The sequence below is a fragment of the Mobula hypostoma genome, chromosome 18 (genome assembly GCF_963921235.1).
Source record: "Mobula hypostoma chromosome 18, sMobHyp1.1, whole genome shotgun sequence".
Lineage (NCBI taxonomy): Eukaryota > Metazoa > Chordata > Chondrichthyes > Myliobatiformes > Myliobatidae > Mobula > Mobula hypostoma.
Window position 1 is genome coordinate 3,765,962 of NC_086114.1, and position 20,619 is coordinate 3,786,580.

A 20,619-nucleotide genomic window follows, 5' to 3' on the forward strand; every position below is an offset into this window, starting at 1 on the left:
GTCAGAGGAGAATAGCTGACAAGAAGGCGACAGTAACTCAAATAACCACGTGTTACAACAGAAGAAGAGCATCTCTAAATGCACGACACTCTGAACCTTGAAGTGGATTGAACTTCAAACTCCAGAACACCCTGCACTGTAATAGTGTCACTATGCTACTGTGGCACCCATGTTTTTCCTGACTGGGGAGCAAAGGGATCTCGACCTGCAAGGGAAACAAATGGTGGCTATGTTTAATTTTCCTGGCTGTGCCATCAGTGACAATTGTTCCTTCTCACTCTTTCACCAGGGTGAATTAGCTGAACACATACTGCAGATCTACCTGATCTCCAGTGCTGAAGAACTTATCTACACTACCAACTCTTTTTCCCAAAGTTCAAATCTCTGCAACAGTTCTCACTTTACAACTGAAGTGAGAAGATAAAATTAAGGTTAAACCCGATGGGAGAGTTCAGAAACACAGCGTGACTGGAGGAATGAAAGGACAATTAGAGTGTTCAATATTAACATCAAGTATCCCTTGTTTTTGAATGTGATTGTGTCCTAAAGGTTTCAGGAAACTTTATCTTTGCAGTTCGATCTGCAGACCACAGACTCCCCATATCAGACAATCCATCTCCCAGCAAAGGGCAGAGCGACCAAACTTCAAAGTAAAATTATCAAGCACATATACATCACCATTGTCTTGCAGGCATTCACGGTAGATGAAAGAAATATGATAGAATCAATGAGAAAGTACCCACGAACAAGGATGGACACACAACCAATGTGCAAAAGAAGACAAACTGTGCAAGTAATAAAAATTGTAGAGTTGTAGAGTCATTGAAAGTGAGTTCAAATGACTCCCCTTTTCACTTATTTTGCTTTGGATCCATTTTGACCATGAGTCAAAGCAAATCTAAATCAAAAGAAAAACATCAAACCGATGGAGGAACTCAATGGGTCAGGCAGCATCTACATGGAACCTAGAACATTACAGCAGAGTACAGGCCCTATGACCTATGATGTTGTGTCCACCTTTTAACCTACTCCAAGACCAATCTAGCCTTCCCCTTCCACATAGTCGTCCATTTTCTTTCATCCATGTGCCTATCTGCTGTGACTCTGTTGGTAAGAGGTGGAATTAATTCTTAAAAAGAGGTGACATAGGGTCAGAGAATGTTGAATCTTTGTGGGTGGAGTTAAGAAACTGCAAGGGTAAAAAAACCATTATGGAAATCATATATAGGCCTCCAAATAGTAGCTAAGATATGGAGTAGAGATTGGAAAATGAGCTGGAAAAGGCATGTATAAAGGTAATGACACAATTGTGATAGGGGACTTCAATATGCAAGGTGATTGGGAAAATCAGGTTGGTGTCAAATTGCAAGGGAGGGAATTTGTTGAATGTCTATGAAATGGCTTTTTTAGTGCAGCTTATGCTTGAGCCTACTCAGGGAAAGACTATCTTAGATTCGACATTGTGTAATAACTCAGATCTTATTAGGGAGCTTAACGTAAAGGGACTCTTAAGAAGCAGTGATCATAATATAATTCAATTTACACTGCAGTTTGAGAGGGAGAAGCGTAACTCACATGTATCAGTATCACAATGGAATAAGGGGAATTACAGAGGCATGAGAGAGGAGCTCGCCCAGGTGGATCGGAGGAGGATACTGGTGGGGATGATGGCACAGCAGAGATGGCTGAAGTTTCTGGAAATAGTTCACAAGGCGTAGGATAGATATGTCCCATAGAAGAAAAAGTTCTCAAATGGCAGGGGAAGGCAACCATGGCTGACAAAGGAAGTTAAGGACTGTATGAAAGCGAAGGAAAGGGCATATAAGGTAGTAAAAGTGAGTGGGAAGTTGGATGATTGGGAAACTTTTAAAATCCAACAGAAGGCAAGTAATAAAGCTATAAGGAAAAAGATGAAATATGAGGGCAAACTAGCCGAATAAAGCAGAATACCAAAAGTATTCTCAGTTGTATAAAGAGTAAAAGGGAGATGAGAGTTGATATTGGGCCACTGGAAAATGATGCTGGTGAGGTAGTAATGGGGGACAAAGAAATGGCAGATGAACTTAATGGGTACTTTGCATCAGTCTTCACTGTGGAAGACACAAGCAGTGTGCCAGAGGTCCATGAGTGTCAGGGAGCAGGAGTGCCATTGTTATTACAACGGAAAAAGTGCAAGGCAAACTCAAAGGTCTTAAGGTGGATAAATCACCTGGGCCAGATGGACTACATCCCAGAGTCCTGACAGAGGGAGCTGAAGAGATAATGGACGCATTGGTCGTGATCTTCCAAGAATCACTTGATACTGACATGGTCCATGAGGACTGGGAGATTGCAAATGTTGCTCCACTCTTTATGAAGAGAGGAAGGAAAGAAGAAGGAGGAGTTTAGTAGGATTAATGGTGCCTAATGGCAACTCCTTTGCTTGCATCTTCAGAAACAGCTCTATTTCCATCTTTCATATCTCTATTTTTCCCTTTCAGGGTTCTTTTGAAGACCCTGACCTGGAGTTACACGCTGACTACGGTTCTTTGTGGGAATTGGACCCGCTCTCGGGGTTTCATGACTGGCTGTTATTCAGCATGCCAAGGGCCCACCCTAAGAACTCAGCTCACCTTTGGAGGGCCGAGATCTCGTGGGTCTAGACACGGGCGGATCGAAGGTTGGTGTCCGGGCAGATCAGTGTGTCATGGGAGATGGAAGATCTAAGGCTGTGTGCCCAGAGACCCGAGATCTTTGGGCACAGAGCTTGGAAAAAGCGACGCAACGGACTTTTAACATCGTAAACCAGCGAGTTGTTTGTTATACCTCCCCTCTCGTTGTGAAATGGAGACACTTCTTTCTCCCTTATTAGGGAGAGAGAGAGAGAGAGCCTGTGGTATGTCGAATACCGGGTGAACGAGTAGTCTTTGGGGTGGTGCAAGTCTGTGTCTTTGCTGTTGCTTTGTTCACACTTGAGTGCTCGGTGGCTGGTGCCAATGCTTTTTTTTGCCGGTGCGGGAGGGGGGATCTTTGCTTGCTGCCACTTGGGAGGGAGGGGAGCTTGGGGGAAACTTTGGGGTTCTAACATTTAACTGTCATTCATTCTTTGGGGCACTTCTCTGTTTTCATGGATGGTTGCGAAGAAAAAGAAATTCAGGATGTATATTGTATACATTTCTCTGACATTAAATGTACCTTTGAAACCTTTGAAAAGGCAAAAGAAAGGAAATTATAGGCCAGTTAGCCTAACCTCAATGGTTGGGAAAGTGTTGGAGTCTATTATTAAGGATGAGGTTTTGAGGCACTTGGAGACTAATGATAAAATATGTTGAAGTTGGTATGGTTTCTCCAAAGGGAAGGCTTGCCTGACAAATCTGTTAGAGTTCTTCGAGGAAGTAACAAGCAGGGTGGACAAAGGAGAGGAAGTGGATGTCATTTGCTTGAATTTTCAGAAGGTATTTGATAAGGTGCCACATATGAGGCTGCTTAACAAGATAAAATCCTACCTATGGTGTTACAGAAAAGATGCAGACTTGGACAGTGGAATGGCTGACAGGCAGGAGGCAGTGAGTTGGAATAAAAGGGAACTTTTCTGGTTGGCTGCCAGTGACCAGTGGTAATCCTTAAGGATCAGAATTGTGTCCACTACTTTTCACATTGTTTGTCAATGATTTGGATAACGGAATTGATGGCTTTGTGACAAAGTTTGTGGATGATATGAAGATAGGTGGAGGGGTAGGTAGTGCTGAGGAAGCAATACGATTGCAGCAGGACTTAGACAAATTGGAAGAATGGGCAAAAAAGTGGCAGATGGAATATAGTGTTGGGAAATGTATGACAATGCATCTTGGTAAAAAGAACAATTGTATGGACTATTATATAAATGGGGAGAAGGTTCAAACATCAGAGGTGCAGAGGAACTTCAGAGTCTTCATGCAAGACTCCCAGAAGGTTAATTTACAGGTTGAGTCTGTGATAAAGAAGGCAAACGCAATGCTGGCATTTGTTTTAAGGGGAATAGAATATAAAAACAAGGAGATAATGTGGAAACTTTATAAGCCACTAGTCAGGCCGCACTTAAGAGTATTGTCAAGAGTTTTGGGCTCCATATCTCAGAAAGGGTGTGTTGTCATTGGAGGGAGTCCAAAGGAGGTCCACAAGGATGATTCCGGGAATGAAGGGGTTAACATATGAGGAGTATTTGGCAGCTATACTCATTGGAGTTTTGAAGAATGCAGGGGCATCTCATTGAAACCTACCGAATGTTGAGAGGACTAGATAATGTGGATGTGGAGAGGATTTTTGTTATGGTGGCAATATCTAGAAGTAGAGGGCACAGCCTCAGAATTGAGGGGTGAACTTTTAAACAGAGGTAAGGAGGAATTTTTTTAGCCATAGAGTAGAAAATCTGTGGAATGCTCTGCCACAGACTATGGTGGAGGCCAAATTCGTGCGTATATTTAAGGAAGAAGTTGATCATTTCCTGATCAGTCAGGGCATCAAAGTGATGGTGAGAAGGCAGGTGTATGGGATTGAGTGGGATCGGGATCAGTCATGATGGAAGGATGGAGCAGACTCGATGGGCTGAATGGCCTAATTCTGCTCCTACATCTTATGGTCTTAAGAGACTCTTACGTACCCCTAGTGTGCTTACCTCTACCACCACCCCTGGCAGTATGTTCCACAAACCCTCAACTCTCTGTGTAAAAACCCTCTGACATTCCCCCCCCCCCCACCAACCTTTCATCCAATCACGTTAAAATGATGCCCCTCATATTAGCTTTTTCTGATCTGGAAATAAAAAAGTCTCTGGCTCTCCACTCAATCCTTGGCTCTTACCATCTTGTACATTTTTGGTCAACATTTCCATGGTTTAGACCAGAAATGTTGATTCCTCCTTTGTCTCTGCAGACGGTGCCTGACCCAGTGAATTCCTCTGGATTCCAGCTTTTGTATTTTGCTCCAGATTCCAGCATCTGCAGTCCAGTGTGTCTCTGGCTGAACCCAATCCCTACCAGCGTTTGGTTTCCTCTCTCCACGTCAATGCTCATTTTGCATCTGGTTAACCAAGCTGTTTCCTGCCCACTCGCCAATTCAACATTCCTTGACTATCTGTCTGCCGAGGATAGGATAAAGCTCTTTAAATACACAGAAGTTCGCAAATACACAAACACGAGAAGATCTGCAGATGCTGGAAATCCAGAGTTACACACACAAAATGCCGGAAGAACTCAGCAGGTCAGGCAGCATATACCGAAAAGAGTAAACAGTCAACTTATTGTGCCAAGACCCTTCATCGGGACTGGATAGGAAGGGGAAGGAGTCAGAGTGAGAAGGTAGGGGATGGGAAGAGGTACAAAGTGGCATGTGATAGAAACCGGGAGAGGTGGAGAGGTGAAGTAAAGAGCTGGGAAGTTGAACGAGAGAAAGGGCTGGAAAAGGGGGAATCTGATAGGTGAGTGTGGAAGAAAGAGGAGGGGGAGGAGCACCAGAAGGAGATGATAGGCAGGTGAGGGACAAACACAGGTAGACAGCGGGAGAATAAAGAAGCCATATTCACTCTTTTTGTTATGGCACTTTCACTAACAAAGCAAAATGAAGAAGTGATGCGACTTTATACAAGACAAGCAGATCCAAAATTTCAAGTTATGTTATTATAGAACAATTCCATCTTATGTCAGTATGTTTAACTACTGATAATTTACCCTTAACTGTCAAAGGACGTGATTGTTCTTCTAAAATGTTTTAACTTTAAAGTATAATTGATCCTGCCACAGTTACACTACAAGACAAATATTACATCCTCTATCCTATCACTCTGACAGATGGGTTTCACACCAGAACGGAACTTCCAAATCAGCTGACCAAACAAGCACAAAAAAAAATCAGCATCCAGTCCAAGATAATAATCCTTAACTTCAACTAAAACATGACAGAGAGTGTTTGTTTTTAATCAGCGTAGCCTTGGAAATGTTCTCCACAAGAAATTATTTTCTTCCGTCTTGTAGTTAGCTATGATTGGTCGATGTTAGAGGGAAAAGTTTTAATTACTGTTCAGGTTTGAAAATGTGGAGGTATTGCAGTTGTTCAGGTGTGAACTTAGATCATGGGATGGAGGTCATTACCACGCACACTCAAACTATCCTTCAGGACATTTTCGTAATTATATATCACTGCAAGACATGTAACCGTACATAAGACCATAAGATATAGGAGCAGAATTAGGCCATTTGACCCACATCTGCTCCGCCGTTTCATCATGGCTGATCCAATTCCCTCTCAGCCCAATCTCTGGCTTTCTCCCCATACCCCTTCATGCCCTGACGAATCAAGAAACTATCAACCTCTGACTTAAATATATCCAGTGACTAGGCCTCCACAGCTGCCTGTGGCAACAGATTCCACAGATTCGTCATTCTCTCGCTACAGAAATTTTTCTTCATCTCCATTCTAAGTGAATATCCCTCAATAGTAAGGCTGTGCACTCTGGTCCTAGACACCCTCAACTACAGGAAATACGTCTCCACATCAACTCTAGCGAGGTCTTTCCACGTTTGATTGGTTTCAATGAGATCCTCCACGTTCTTCTGAATTCCAGGGAGTAGAGGTGCAGAGCATTAATTTGTCCTCATATGGTAACCGTTTCATTTCTGGAATTATTTTTGTGAACGTCCTTTGAAACTTTTCCAAGGTCAGCACTTTATTTCTTAGATAAGAGGCCCAAACTTGCTCACAATACTCCGTCAGGTCCTACTTGTGCTTTATAAAGCCCCAACATTACGTCCTTGCTTTGATAGTCTAGCCCTAGAGGTGGTAGTAGAGGCAGTTAGGGACAATAGGGACATCTAAGAGATTCTGAGATGCATGAATGAAAGAAAAATGGAGGGCAATGTGGGCGGGAAGGGTTAGATTGATTTGGAGGATTTTAAAGGGTCGGCACAACATTGTGGGCTGAAGGGTCTGTACTTTCTATATGATTCTAAATTCACTAAAACTATAATAGGCACCAAGGCTGTGAGTGAGGCTGCAGAATATACAAATGTACAATCAGAAACAGGGAGAGGTCACAGGCCGATCAAACCTTCTCCATCAAAGCTGATCTGATGATAACCTTAACCCTACAATAATCTTTTACATCTCCCTGGTAAACATTCAAAGACTCACATCTGTTACCCTTCGGAGAAGAGAGTTCCAAAGATTTAGGATGCTCATAGAAAAGAAAGATTGGTTCATCTTTATCTCAAATAGGCAATCCCTTGTATTCAAACAGTCACTCCAAGTGCAAGATCATCCCAACGAAAGGAGAGATTCCCTCCACACCCACCCTGTCGGGTCTCCTCTTACTTCTCTAAACTCAAGTGGATATGATCTTATTATGGAATAAAGACAGAGACATTGGGACTTGCCTAAGGTCTAAAGGTAAGCTCTCTCATTTTTATTCGGATACATCTCCCTATCGTGGTAGATGTAATAATGGAGAAGCTTCACTAATTCGTATGTTTTGAACTTGTCTGAGTCTTGAAAAATATTGGAAGGAAGTATTCCAAACTTATTCTGTGCTTTTTAAAGTAAATTTTAAACCTAATCCTTTGACTGCCTTATTTGGTATTGTTGGAGGAAATGATATTATTTTGGAGTCACATGATTTGCATATTTTGGCCTTTATTTCTCTCTAAGCCAGGAGGGCATTGCTGCTTAACTGGAAGGATGCCAATATGCCTACTCATACTCATTGGTTACATGATGTTATGTCTTGCTTAAATTCAGAGAAGATCCGCTGTTCAATTTTCTGAACCTAGACAAGATTTTTTAACATTGTGGAGACCTTTTTTGAATTATTTTCAAAATCTTTGATTTGCTATTAAGCACAGATATTGGCTAACAGTATGTTTTATTATATGATAAGGATTTCTTCCCTTTTTTTTTAACCAAACAGCTGTTTTTTTTCTCTGGTAGTGGGTTTTGATTTTTTTTGTATAATAAAATTATCTCTTTTCAATATTATGTTTAAATTTAATATATATAGATATTGGGTAATGAGACTACATTTGTGATTCCAATATATTGTAATCAATATATATTATATATCCTACTGTACTCTGTATTCTTTTATGTAAGAAATCAATAAAAATATTGAAAAAGAAAAAGGAAGATTGGTTCATCTTTATCTCAAATAAGCAATCCCTTGTATCCAAACAGTCACTCCAAGTGCAAGATCATTCCAACAAAAGGAGAGATTCCCTCTACACCCACCCTGTCGGGTCTCCCCTTACTTCTCTAAACTCAAGTGGATATGATCTTATTATGGAATAAAGACAGAGACATTGGGACTTGTCTAAGGTCACGGTTTAACATGCAAGAACAGAGAAGTCGCAAGTATTAGAGTTACGATTGGAGTAGCATACTGTATTGTTCTCCACTTACACATGATTTCACGTGCCACCATGAACCCTGGCACCAAGCCACAATAGGAACATCCAGCCTTCTGAACTTTCTTTGATTGTTTTGAGTAAAACTTAAAAGCACAGACATTTTTCCTCTTTTGTGGAAGCAACAGTTTGTGGCCAAGTTTTACTGTAAATGAGAGTTTACACATTTCAACTAAAGTCCAAGTTCACCCCGAGGGTGGATTGTGTTCTTCATACTCAGTATAAGCTCTGCATTTAGTTAGACTGTACACTGTGTTCGTTGCCACAGAAGAGCTTAATACAAACGAAAAATATGCTTTTACAGAACCTGAGCCACGATGCAATACTATTACTGGCAGAAACACAGATACGACCAGAAGACATAGGAGTAGAATTGGGCCATTCAGCCCATCGAGTCTGCTGCACCCTCTCAAATCCATTCTCCGGCCTTCTCCCCATAACCTTTGATGCTCTAACTAATCGAAAACTGTCAACCTCCACCTTATATATCCCCAATAACTTAGCTTTCACAATTGTCTGTCAATGAATACCACAGATTCACTACCCTCTGGCTAAAGAAATTTTTCCTCATGTCTGTTGTAAATGGATGTGTCTCTAGTCTGAGGCTGTGCTGTCTGATCTTGGACTGACCCACTATAAGACACATTCTTTCCACATCCACTCTCTCTAGGCCTTTCAGCATTTGATAGGTTGCAGTGAAATACCCTCCTTAATATGGTGTGGCATATTAGCATAAAACTTTACCACAACGACCAGGTTCAATTCTAGCTGCTGCCTGTCTGCTCTCCCCATGACCTCATGGGTTTCCTCTGGCTGCTCTGGTTTTCTCCCACAGTCCAAAGACGTATCGGTTGGTTGGTTAATTGGTGATTGCAAATTGTCCCTTGATCAGGCTAGGATTAAATTGGGGGATTGCAGGGTGCTGGCTATCTCAATAAATAAATAAAATAAATTATTCCTCTAAATTCCATTCTTCTAAAGCCCAGAACCATCAAACACTCCTCATATGTTAAACCTTCCATTCCTAGGATCATATGTACCAACACAAATCAATCTGAACTAACAGAAATGATTTACATAAATGTACAATATTTAATTCAAAGTCAAGAAGATCATTTGTATTTCAGCTAAGTGACCCAGTTTGTCATCTGGTGTTGAGATCATTTCTGTATCTGGTCTATCTGTGCGATTCAGGGCTCAGTGTCACACCCTGCCCACACTGAAAACACTGGCCACGCTCCCATCAAGTGAAGGGAGTAAATAAGTAAACAAATACAAAAGTTAATACAAAAAAACTGAAATCTATTAAACACACATTAAGTGTACCGGATTACTTTTTCCTATCTGCAGTTAAGCTTTTGACCACAATGTTGTGCTGAACCAATTAAATTAGTAATCAAATGGCCAGCTAAACTAATCTCCCTTGCTCACACAATGTCCATATCTCTCCATTTTGCTCATATTCATGTGCTGATCTCCATGCTTCTTAAAAGTCCCTAATGTTTCTGCCTTCACCACCACTGCAGGCAAAGCATTCCAGGCACTCTGTGTGAAAAACTTGCTCCTCACATCTCCTTTAAAATTGCCCTCTCACTGCTTAAATGCATGCCCTCTGGTATTCAGTATTTCAACCCTGGGAAAAAGATATCGTTTGTCTACTCTATCTATACCTCTCATAATGTTAACAACCTCTATCAGATCTCCGATACCTCCTCCATCAAATATGAAAATGACTGAGGTTAACTTACCATCACTGTCTTTTTCCTGGTAATAAGTTAAAAAGTCTTCATTCCTAAACCTTCCTTGACATTAGTTTCAGTTATTCTTTTCATTCAGTTCAAAGCAGCTGTGTTGAAATCAAGTGACTGTGTTACTCTTGTTGTGTGATCTTACCACACTAAAAACAGTATCAAAGGAAGGGTACTTGCCAAACTTCTTGAAGATCTCGGGTGATCCAGCAGAAGGGAGTGAAAAATCGCCGGGGTGGGGGGGGGGGGAGGTTGCTTCAGGAAAGGGAGCTTAAATAGACCCTATAAAAGCAAAAACCTAAAGCGGGTTGATGAGATGCAGAAGTCAGTGCATGCATCACAGTTCTGCCAGTGTCGAGTATCACACAGATGAAACTAAAAGATTGGTCAGCTATTTTTATATTTGGATAGCTATTTTGACGACCCTACTTACTCAACTAGAATGAAGTCCACAGATGCAATTAAAACATTCAGTCCTTCTCTGAAGCATAATAAATCCCCATGCATTGAGACATGTTTATTTCCCAATAATTTGTTATTGTGTACTTTAAAATGACACAAGGCTTTCAACAGAAGTGGCATATGATTCCTGGGCACAGCTCTGTCCTGTAAATAGAACAGTTGCATCACTGGGTCAAAATAAGTTTGCTCATATCTCTGGCAGATGAACAGTCATCGGCTGGGACGATGCCTGAGCTTTCCAGTACAGTACATCATCTCGTCATCTCCCTGTGTGAACACGAGGGAGCTATGCTTTTGTCGATGCCTCAACAAGTCTGGCATTGAGGGGCCACTACACAAGATCAGGAAAAACAGTAGAGGGTTACAAACGCAGCCAACTCCATCATGGGCACTGGCCTCTCCAACATCAAGGACATCTTCGAAAGACGATGCCTCAGAAAGATGGCATCCATCATTACGGACTCCCATTACCCAGGATATGCCCTCTTCCTATGACTACCATTAGGGAGGAGGTACAGGAGGCTGAAGGCTCACACCCGATGTTTTAATAACACCTTCTTCCCATCCACCATTAGATTTCTGAACAAAAATGAACCCATGTACACTAACTCACTATATATTCTTTGCTCCACTACTTATTTAAATATATATATATTTATTGTAATTTACAGCTTTTTATGTATAGCAATGTACTGCTGCCCAAACAACAAACTTCATGACATATGCCAGTGATATTAAACCTGACTCTGACAAAGTCTCTCAGTAAATCCTGTAATGAATTACTTTAATCCACTGCTGTTGCGTCGGTAACAAATCCTGAAGTCGTGGGTATACAAAGCTAGGGTTCCCATTCCCACCCCCCCATACTTCTTCAAATTCCAACTTCAAGAATATTTGCCCACCTGATCTAGGACAATCTAAAACCAAAAAGAAATTTATAGGGGATTTCTTTTCTAAGCGTTTTAGCCACTTGTGTTTCAATAAAGAACATCAGAAGCTGTGATTGAGATATCTCAAACAAGAGAACAGCATGCTTTCCAGACCTTGGCCTAGTCAAGTAATTTCCCCTCCAGCCTTGTATGCAGCCAAGCAATACTATAATAGGCGATGGATTTGGTGGCTAAGTTCCCAGAAGCCTTCAGCACAGTGATGTCACCATGCAGGGTGATGGACATTGACACGTGTTGTGGGATGGGGACTGGGGGCGGGGAGGTTTGCAGCAGCGAGGAAGCAACCAGCCTCTGTTTCAGTAAGGATGGCAGACATTAACCGGTCCACTGCCACACCAGTGTGAGAGGGACAGAATCCCAGACAGCTGGCTCTGCAAGACATCGATTCAGAGTCTTTTGAAGTCAAATGTTTAAGAACAACAACGTGCATTACCATAGCGTTGTTTCTGGAAAAGCACTCAGTAGCCACATTATTAACTACCTTCTGTACTTAATAAAGTGGCCACTGAGTGTACATTTGTGGTCCCCTGCTGCTGTAGCCCATCCACTTCAAGGTTTGATGTGTTGTGCATTCAGAGATGCTGTTCTGCACACCACTGTTGTGATACATGGTTATGTGGGCTATTATCAGATCGAACCAGTCTGGCCATTCTCCTCTGAGCTGTCTCATATGTCCACAGAACTGAGTTTGCACCACTCTCTGTAAACTGTAGAGACTGTTGTGTGTGAAAATCCCAGGAGATCAGCAGCTTTTGAGATACTCAAACTGCCCTGTCTGGCACCAACAATCATTCAACAGTCAAAGCCACTTAGATCACATTTTGTTCCCATTCTGATGTTTGACTTAAGCAACAACTGAACCTCTTGACCAATGTCTGCATGCCTTTATGCTTTGTGTTGCTGCCACATGATTAGCTGATTAGATATTTGCATGAACAAACAGGTGTACATAATAAAGTGGTCACTGAGTGTATGTCCCAAGGCATGACAAACTCATCCACTGTGGGTGAGTGAACTGAGGCCTGGTGACAGAGGAAGCTGAAATAGGATTTTAGGAAACACAAAGAGGCTGCAGATACTGGAATCTGGAACAGTAAATCAACTACTGGAGGAAATCATGTAGGGTTAGGCCCACCACAGAAATGAAAGTCAACATTTCAGCTCAAGGTGCCGAAAGCTTCAAAAGATTAAAGATAAGCTTTACTTGTCACAGATGCATCAAAACAGAGTGCAAGGATGTGCAGAGGGCAGCGCGCAAGTGTTACGACACTTCTGGCACCAACATAGAATGCCCACAACTAACCCTAACTGTCTGTCCATGGAATGCGAGAGGAAACTGGAGCACCCCGAGGAAACCACTGCTGTCCTGGGAAAAAGACAGACCTCCCACAGTCAGCAGCAAGACTTCAACCCCGATCACTGATGCTGAATCATTCCTAGCAGGTTTGGAGGCAGAGAAAGAGGAGTTTGAAGAAAAATGATTATATTGATGCCAAACCCATGTAAACTGTCTCCTGATGATGCATTTTCTGTCCCTCGAACCCTGGTTCCAAAATTACACCCTCTTCTTATGGAGTTTCACAGTTAAGATGGGTAAGCCCAACTGCAGCCTGAGAAATTGAGTGTAGGGGTGAACTCACTGAGGAATCGCGACGAGCAAAACAAATTCTGTGAGTAGAGAGTGAGAGAAACTATTTCCTCTCGTTGTCAGTGCATGGTGAAACTCTAACACCTTAATGAGACCATAGTGTCTGAACCACTTCCCCGAGTTAAAACACTCCTCACAAACAACACACATCAAAGTTGCTGGTGAACACAGCAGGCCAGGCAGCATCTCTAGGAAGAGGTACAGTCGACATTTTGGGCCGAGACCCTTCGTCAGGACTAACTGAAGGAAGAGCTAGGAAGAGAGTTGAAAGTGGGAGGGGGAGGGGGAGATCCGAAGTGATAAGAGAAGACAGGAGGGGGCAGGGATGGAGCCAAGAGCTGGCCAAGAAAGGATATATGGCTGTGATAGCGAGTCTGAGTCAAAATGTGGTAGAAAAGTTGAAGAGCTGAAGAAATTACAGATGGGGAGCAGTGAGAGATGGTTTCACTGAACTCCCGTCGAAGAGAAGATTTAAACTTCTTCAGTGTAGGCATCACCGGAAGAGGCTTCACAGTAGTGAATTTAAAAACACAAACACGAGCAAATCTGCAGATGCTGGAATTTCAAACAACACACATAAAAGTTGCTGGTGAACGCAGCAGGCCAGGCAGCATCTCTAGGAAGAGGTACAGTCGACGTTTCGGGCCGAGACCCTTCGTCAGGACTAACTGAAAGAAGAGTGCAACTTTTATCTGTGTTGTGTGAAATTCCAGCATCTGCAGATTTCCTTGTGTTTGTGTTTTCAAATTCACTACTGCGAACCCTCTTCCGGTGATGCCTACACTGAAGAAGTTTAACACATTGTCCATAATCCAACTGTATAGGAGAGAGACCGAGGGACTGAATGGTTTTCTGGAGCAGAAATTACAGCTGCTTCTGAAAAATAAGATATAAAGGTTTTTTTTTTGTTTTGTCCTCCAGATTCCAGGTTTCTGGATGAAGTTTTTGTGGTATAAGCTGACATGGAGGTGTTCAGACTCTGCCAAAACAGGTGATGTATGGGTACAATGAAATCTTGCTGGCAGCAGCACCAAAGGCTCATAGGTACAGACAACACACAGAGTATGTTAAACAGAAATTAGATGATAATTATACCATGCAGAGCAAAAGCATGATCCAAGGATAAAAACAAGCATAATCAGGAACAACATGGCTCAGATTTGCATCTGCCCCAATCAGCAATGTGAAGCTTCAGTTTCCCGACACTGAACATCACCAATTGCCTGTTCTGGTCCAACAACGTAGATGCCATGGGTAAGAAAGCTCACCAATGCCTCTACTTCCTCTGGAAACTAAAAAATGTTTGACATACCTACTTTGACCCTCATCAATTTTTATTGATGCACCATAGAAAGCTTCCTATTTGGATACTTCATGTCTTGGCACAGCAATCGGTCTACCCCTGCCTGCAGGACACTGTAGAAAGGCGTGGTCACAGCTCAGCACATCACAGAAACCAACTTCCCATCTTTGGACTCTGTTTACACTTCTCACCACCTCAGTATAGCAGCCAGCAATATCAAATCCCCACCCACCCCAGTCATTCTCTCTCTCCCCTCCTCCACCGGGCGGAAGATACAACAGCCTGAAAGCACATACTACCAGGCTCAAAGACACCTTTTATCCCACTGCTATCAGACTATTGAATGATTCCCTGGTACAATAAGATGGACCTTGAGTTCACAAGATGAAGTTTATTGTCATGTGACAGTACATATATATTTGGATTTATTTATTGAGATACAGCATGGAACAGGCCCTTCTGGCACTTCGACTTGCGCTGCCCCCCACCAATCTAATCCTAGCCTAATCACAGGATATTTTATAATGACCAATTAACCTACGAACCCATCTGTCTTTGGTCTGTGGGAGGAAACCGGAGTACCCAGGCAGTCATGGCAAGAATGTACAAACTCCTTACAGGCAGTGGCAGGAATTGAACCTGGGTCCACTACACTACTGTGCTACCTCAAACAACCAAATAAAACAACGTCCCCCTGGACCACGGTACACCCACAAAACTTATAACGTACACAGTGCATAAACCAAAATATTACCATAAATTAATTAATAAAATACAATTGCAAATGCATGCAGCACAGGTAAACAGTAAACAGCACACTGACCTAGCGACGATCTCCGTGCTGACGGGGTATTGATTAGTTATCCGCCTACCTCTTGATGATCTTGCACCTTACTGTCTGCCTGCTCTGCACTTCCTCTGTAATTGCTACACCTTATTCTGCACTCTGTTAGTGTTTTACCATGTACTACCTCGATGCACCATTGGAATGAAATAATCTGTATAGATGGCTTGCAAGACAAGTGTCTCACCATACATCCGTACACCTGAACCATAAGCCAATTCACTAATTGACCAGAAAGTTCATAGAACTTTCTGCTACTTAAGGACCTTTTGTGCTTCTGTAAAGAGTGCACGTTTAGAGCTCCTTTAAAGTAGTGACACTGGTGGGTAGGGTTGTGAAGAAGGAAGTCAGCACGCTTGACTTCATAGTCTAAGGTATGGAGTAAAAGAGTTGGGATGCCACGTTGCAGCTATACAAAACGTTGGTCAGACTCCATTTGAAGAATTAGTCACCACTACAGGAAGGGTGTCAGAGCTTTGGAAAGAGTGCAGAAGAGTTTCACCAAGGTGTTCCCTGGAATGGAGGGCTGTAGTTATAAGGAGAGACTGGAGAGGCTGGGTTTATTCTCATTGGAATATCGGAGTCTTAGTGAGTTTTTTTTTTAAATACATGGTAAATTTCATTATATTTCATTATACTTTGAGGAGTTTTGGTATCTCACCAATGACTCTGGCATATTTCTACAGATGTACTCTGGAGAGGATTCTGCCCGGTTGCACTACCACCTGGTGTGGATGTGTCACTGCACAGGACTGGAAAAAACTGCAGAGGCTTGTCGACTCAGCCCGTTCCATTACGGACACAAGCCTCCTAACCACCAATGACATCTCCAAGAGGGAATGCCTCAAGAAGGCAGCGTCCTCATTAAGGACACTCATTGTCCAGGACATGCCCTCTTCTCATCACTACCATCAGGGAGGAGATACAGGAGCCTGAAGACTCACACTCAATGTTTTAGGAACAGCTTTTTCCCTTACCTGGACGATGGAGTGAGGATGTATTTCTACCAAAGGAAGTGTAAGATAGACCATGACTGTCCACATCATATGACACAGCACATAACGATGATTCTTCCCCTATGTCATCAGATTACTGAATGGACCACAAACCCATGAACACTACCTACCTTTTGCTCGGATTTTGCACTAATTATTTATTTCCTGATAGTTCTTGTTGTTGTTGTTAAGCCAATCATCCTACTGAGGTATAGGACACATAGCAGCTCTGTCCTAGCATTGACAGTCTTTCAAGTTATCCTGAGAGATGTATATCTTCTTTGTGAAGGTCCTTCCTCTCCCAGGGATGAGATCTTTGGAGCTTCTGTTGGCGTTTCTGTAGCTCTGGGTTTTTACGGGATGGGGTTGCTAACCCCATACCCAGTGCTTCTCCTTTTACAGCCAGGCTTGGGACCGTTTATGGCAAAGATAGTTTTTATAATAACCTTATAGTAATTTTTTTCCATATTGCATTGCACTGCTGTGACTAAACAACAAATTTCATGACAGTGATGTCAGTAATAATGATCCTGATTCTCGTTCTGAGATAGAGTCCTTTTCTTGAAGTGCTGAAGTCCAGATAGCAGAGGTTAAAGGTGAAAGTGGAACAACCTAAAGAGACCATGGGGGGGTAATTCTCACAAATCGAGGGCATGTGGAACGAGCTGGCAGACAGAGAGGAAGAGGTGGATATTATTACGGCGATCAGTGGAAGATAGGACAAATGCAGGTAAATAGTATTAGTTCAAAGTTCAAAGTGAAATTTATAGAAACATAGAAAACCTATAGCACAATACAGGCCCTTCAGCCCACAAAGCTGTGCCGAACATGTCCCTACCTTAGAAATATCTCGGCTTACCCACAGCCCTCTATTTTTCTAAGCTCCATGTAGCCATCCAGGAGTCTCTTAAAAGACCCTATTGTTTCCACCTCCACCACCGGCAGCCCATTCCACACACTCACCACTCTCTGCGTAAAAAACTTACCCCTGACATTTCCTATGTACCCACTTCCAAGCACCTTAAAACTATGCCCTCTCGTGCTAGCCACTTCAGCCCTGGGGAAAAGCCTCTGACTATCCACACAATTAATGCCTCTCATTATCTTGTACACCTCCATCAGGTCACCTCTCATCCTCCGACGCTCCAAGGAGAAAAGGCCAAATTCACTCAACCTATTCTCATAAGGCATGCTCCCCAATCCAGGCAACGTCCTTGTAAATCTCCTCTGCACCCTTTCTATGGTTTCCATGTCCTTCCTATAGTGAGGCGATCAGATTTGAGCACAGTGCTCCAAGTGGGGTCTGACCAGGGTCCTATGTAGCCACAACATTACCTCTTGGTTCTTAAACTCAATCCCACGTTGATGAAGGCCAATACACTGTATGCTTCTTAACCACAGAGTCAACCTGCGTAGCAGCTTTGAGTGTCCTATGGACTTGGACCCCAAGATCCCTCTGATCCTCCACACTGCCAAGAGTCTTATCATTAATGCTATATTCTGCCATCATATTTGACCTATCAATGTACATATAATGTATGTCATCTTGTATTACCTTGAAATTCATTTTCCTGTGGGTATTTACAATAGGTACAAAGAAACACAATAGAGACAATAAAAAAACTGCACACAAACAAAGATGGACAAACAACCAGTGTACATAACAAGACAAAGTGTGCAAATACTAAAAAAGTAATAAATAATATTGAGAATATGAATTGTAGAGCCATCGAAAGTGAGTCTGTAGGTTGTGGAGGGTGAGGCCAGTGTCGAGGTGAGTGAAGTTATCCATGCCAATTCAGGAGCCTTACGGTTGAGGGTTAATAACCGTTCCTGAACCTGGTGGTGTGGCTGATGTACCTCCTGCCTGATGGCATCTTGGTCAGGATCTGCAAGTTGGGCTGACGGGCCTATTTCCATGCTGTATAACTTTCTGACTATACAAGTTACAAGGCTGCAGGAAGTAACACAGAAAAAGTAAATCCTTCTGTCCTTAGCAGCTGAAGATTAGTTTCACTGCAGGGAGGATAGGAACGTGAAAAACTTTGGCTGAAATGTGGGATTAGCGTGAGGAAGGAAGACAAAAAGAGACAACTGACGGAATATGAACAGTCTAACAGCATTTTATATCATCCTATATGACTGGAATACACCCCCTCAATCTTTTTCAAAGCTTCTTCCACTCTTAGACTTGGAAGTGATAATCTCCAGATAATCCCAATGTACCATGGTTGCATGAAGCAATCCATCTCCAGAGACATTTGCTCAACAGATACATTTTCTGCTTTGCTTCTCAAGTATCTTTTCTCCCTCCTAAGTTCCTATTGCCATTTGTCACTTCCATTATAAAAGAGTGGGCATTCTAAATTAATCATCGCATCTCCATTGTGGTTCAATACCACCCATGGCTTAAAAACGAGAACACAGCTCTCAGAATAGACAAACTGTAGTCAAACAATACAATTTTACATTACAAAACATTTACTACATATATTAAGTAAATAAATTTATTACCAAAGTACACGTATGTACATATATGTCCCTATATACTACCTTGGGATTCATTTCTTGCAGACATTTACGGGAAAATAAAGAAATACAATAGAATTTATTAAAAAACTATACACAATCAAAAACTAACAAATAACTAATGTGCAAAAGAAGATAAATTCTGCAACTAATAAAAAAGTAACTACATAGTACTAAGGCTAGCATGAGTAGATGGACTCGATGGGCTGAAGGGCCTGTATCTGAATTGTATGTCTATGACTATAACGAGTAGTGTGGTTGGCATGGTAGCACTGCAGTTAACATACAAACATTACAGTTCTGGCGACTGGGGTTCATTTCCTGCCACTGTCTGTAAGGAGTTTGCACATTCTCCTGGTGAACTTGTGAGTTTCCTCCAGGTGCTCCAGTTTCACCCCACATTCCTATGATGTACGGGTTACCAGGCTAATTGGGCATGTGTTTGTAATTGGGTGGTATCTGGAGCAAACCCAGAAGTTATCGTGCTGTATCTCTAAGTAAAATAATTAAGAATATGAGTTGAAGAGTCCTTGAAAGTGAGTCTGTAGGTTGTGGAGTCAGTTCAGAGTTGAGGTGAGTGAAGCTATCCACACTGGTTCAGCAGCCTGAAGGGTAATAATGTTGCTGAACTTGCTGGTGTGGATCCTGAGGCTCCTGTACCTAGACATTATTCACAAAGGTTTAAGACCTCTGTTATTTTTTTGTACACTTGTTGTTCCTTCAAAAAATTTTTAACCCTTTCTAGAGTGAAATAAATCTCTGCTATGGACGGTCCCAAGCCCGGATGCAAATGGAGGAGGGTTGGGCACAGGGCTAGCAAACCCATCTCATCAAAACACAGTGCTACAGAAAAGCCAACAAAAGCTTCAAAGACCTCATCCCTGGCCAAGGTGAGATACGCCAAAATGATGGGCGATACCTGGGAAAACTTGAAAGACTGGACAAGGACCGAGGACCCTGGTAAGCTGCTGATGGCAGCCTCTGCCCCAGGAGGGGTGACAAGCTATACCAAAAGTGAAATATCAATGCGGGTTTTGTATTGGACTTTCTGTTACAGAGTTGGTGTAAATCAGCACTTCTGTAATCTGGGCAATTTGGGCCTTGTTGTCAGCTAGGAGTCAGGAGTGGGGACTTGGCTTGCAGATCAGGATCTAGGTTTAGGCCATAGGTTGTGGGAATTGGGAAGGAAGGGGAGTTGCAAAAAAAAATCAAATCGACTGTGAACTGGCTGACTGGTGCAGCAAGTCCAAAAGGCCACAGAACCTGGTGCTGCTCAATTCTTACTCAAATCATACTAGAAGAGAACTAGAACCCAAATATAAAATCAAGGGTGTAAAGCTGAGGCTTTATAAGGCATTGGTCAGACCACACTTGGAGTACTGTGATCAGTTTGGGCACCTTATCTCAGAAAAAAATATGCAGGCATTGGAGAGAGTCCAGAGGATGCTCAGAAGAATGATTCTGGAAATGAAAGGGTTAATGTATGAGGAGCGTTTGATGGCTCTGGGTCTGTACTTGCTGGATTTTTGAAGAATAATGGGGGATCTCATTGAAACCTATTGGAAGGCCTGGATTGAGAGAATGTGGAGAGGATGTGTCCAATAGTAGAAGAGTCTAGGACCAGAGGGCACAGCTCAGAATATAGAGACATCCATTTACAAGAGAAATGAGAAAGAATTTCTTGAGCTAGAGGGTGGTGAACGTGGGGAAGTAATTGCCATGGCAGCTGTGG

General features: G+C 42.4%; 1 protein-coding gene across 4 annotated transcripts in view; it reads right to left on the bottom strand.

The window, feature by feature from the left end:
• LOC134358291 (cardiac-enriched FHL2-interacting protein) overlaps positions 1-20,619 on the bottom strand; it is a 99,402-nt gene that overhangs the window by 64,559 nt on the left and 14,224 nt on the right. For 2 of the 4 annotated variants that reach the window (XM_063070331.1, XM_063070326.1), the window contains exon 1: positions 10,157-10,325. The exons of the other annotated variants lie outside the window; for them this stretch is intronic. The gene's annotated coding sequence lies outside the window, so the exon portion shown is untranslated. Of the gene's footprint in view, positions 1-10,156; positions 10,326-20,619 lie in introns of those variants that run through there. 4 annotated transcript variants of the gene reach the window in all.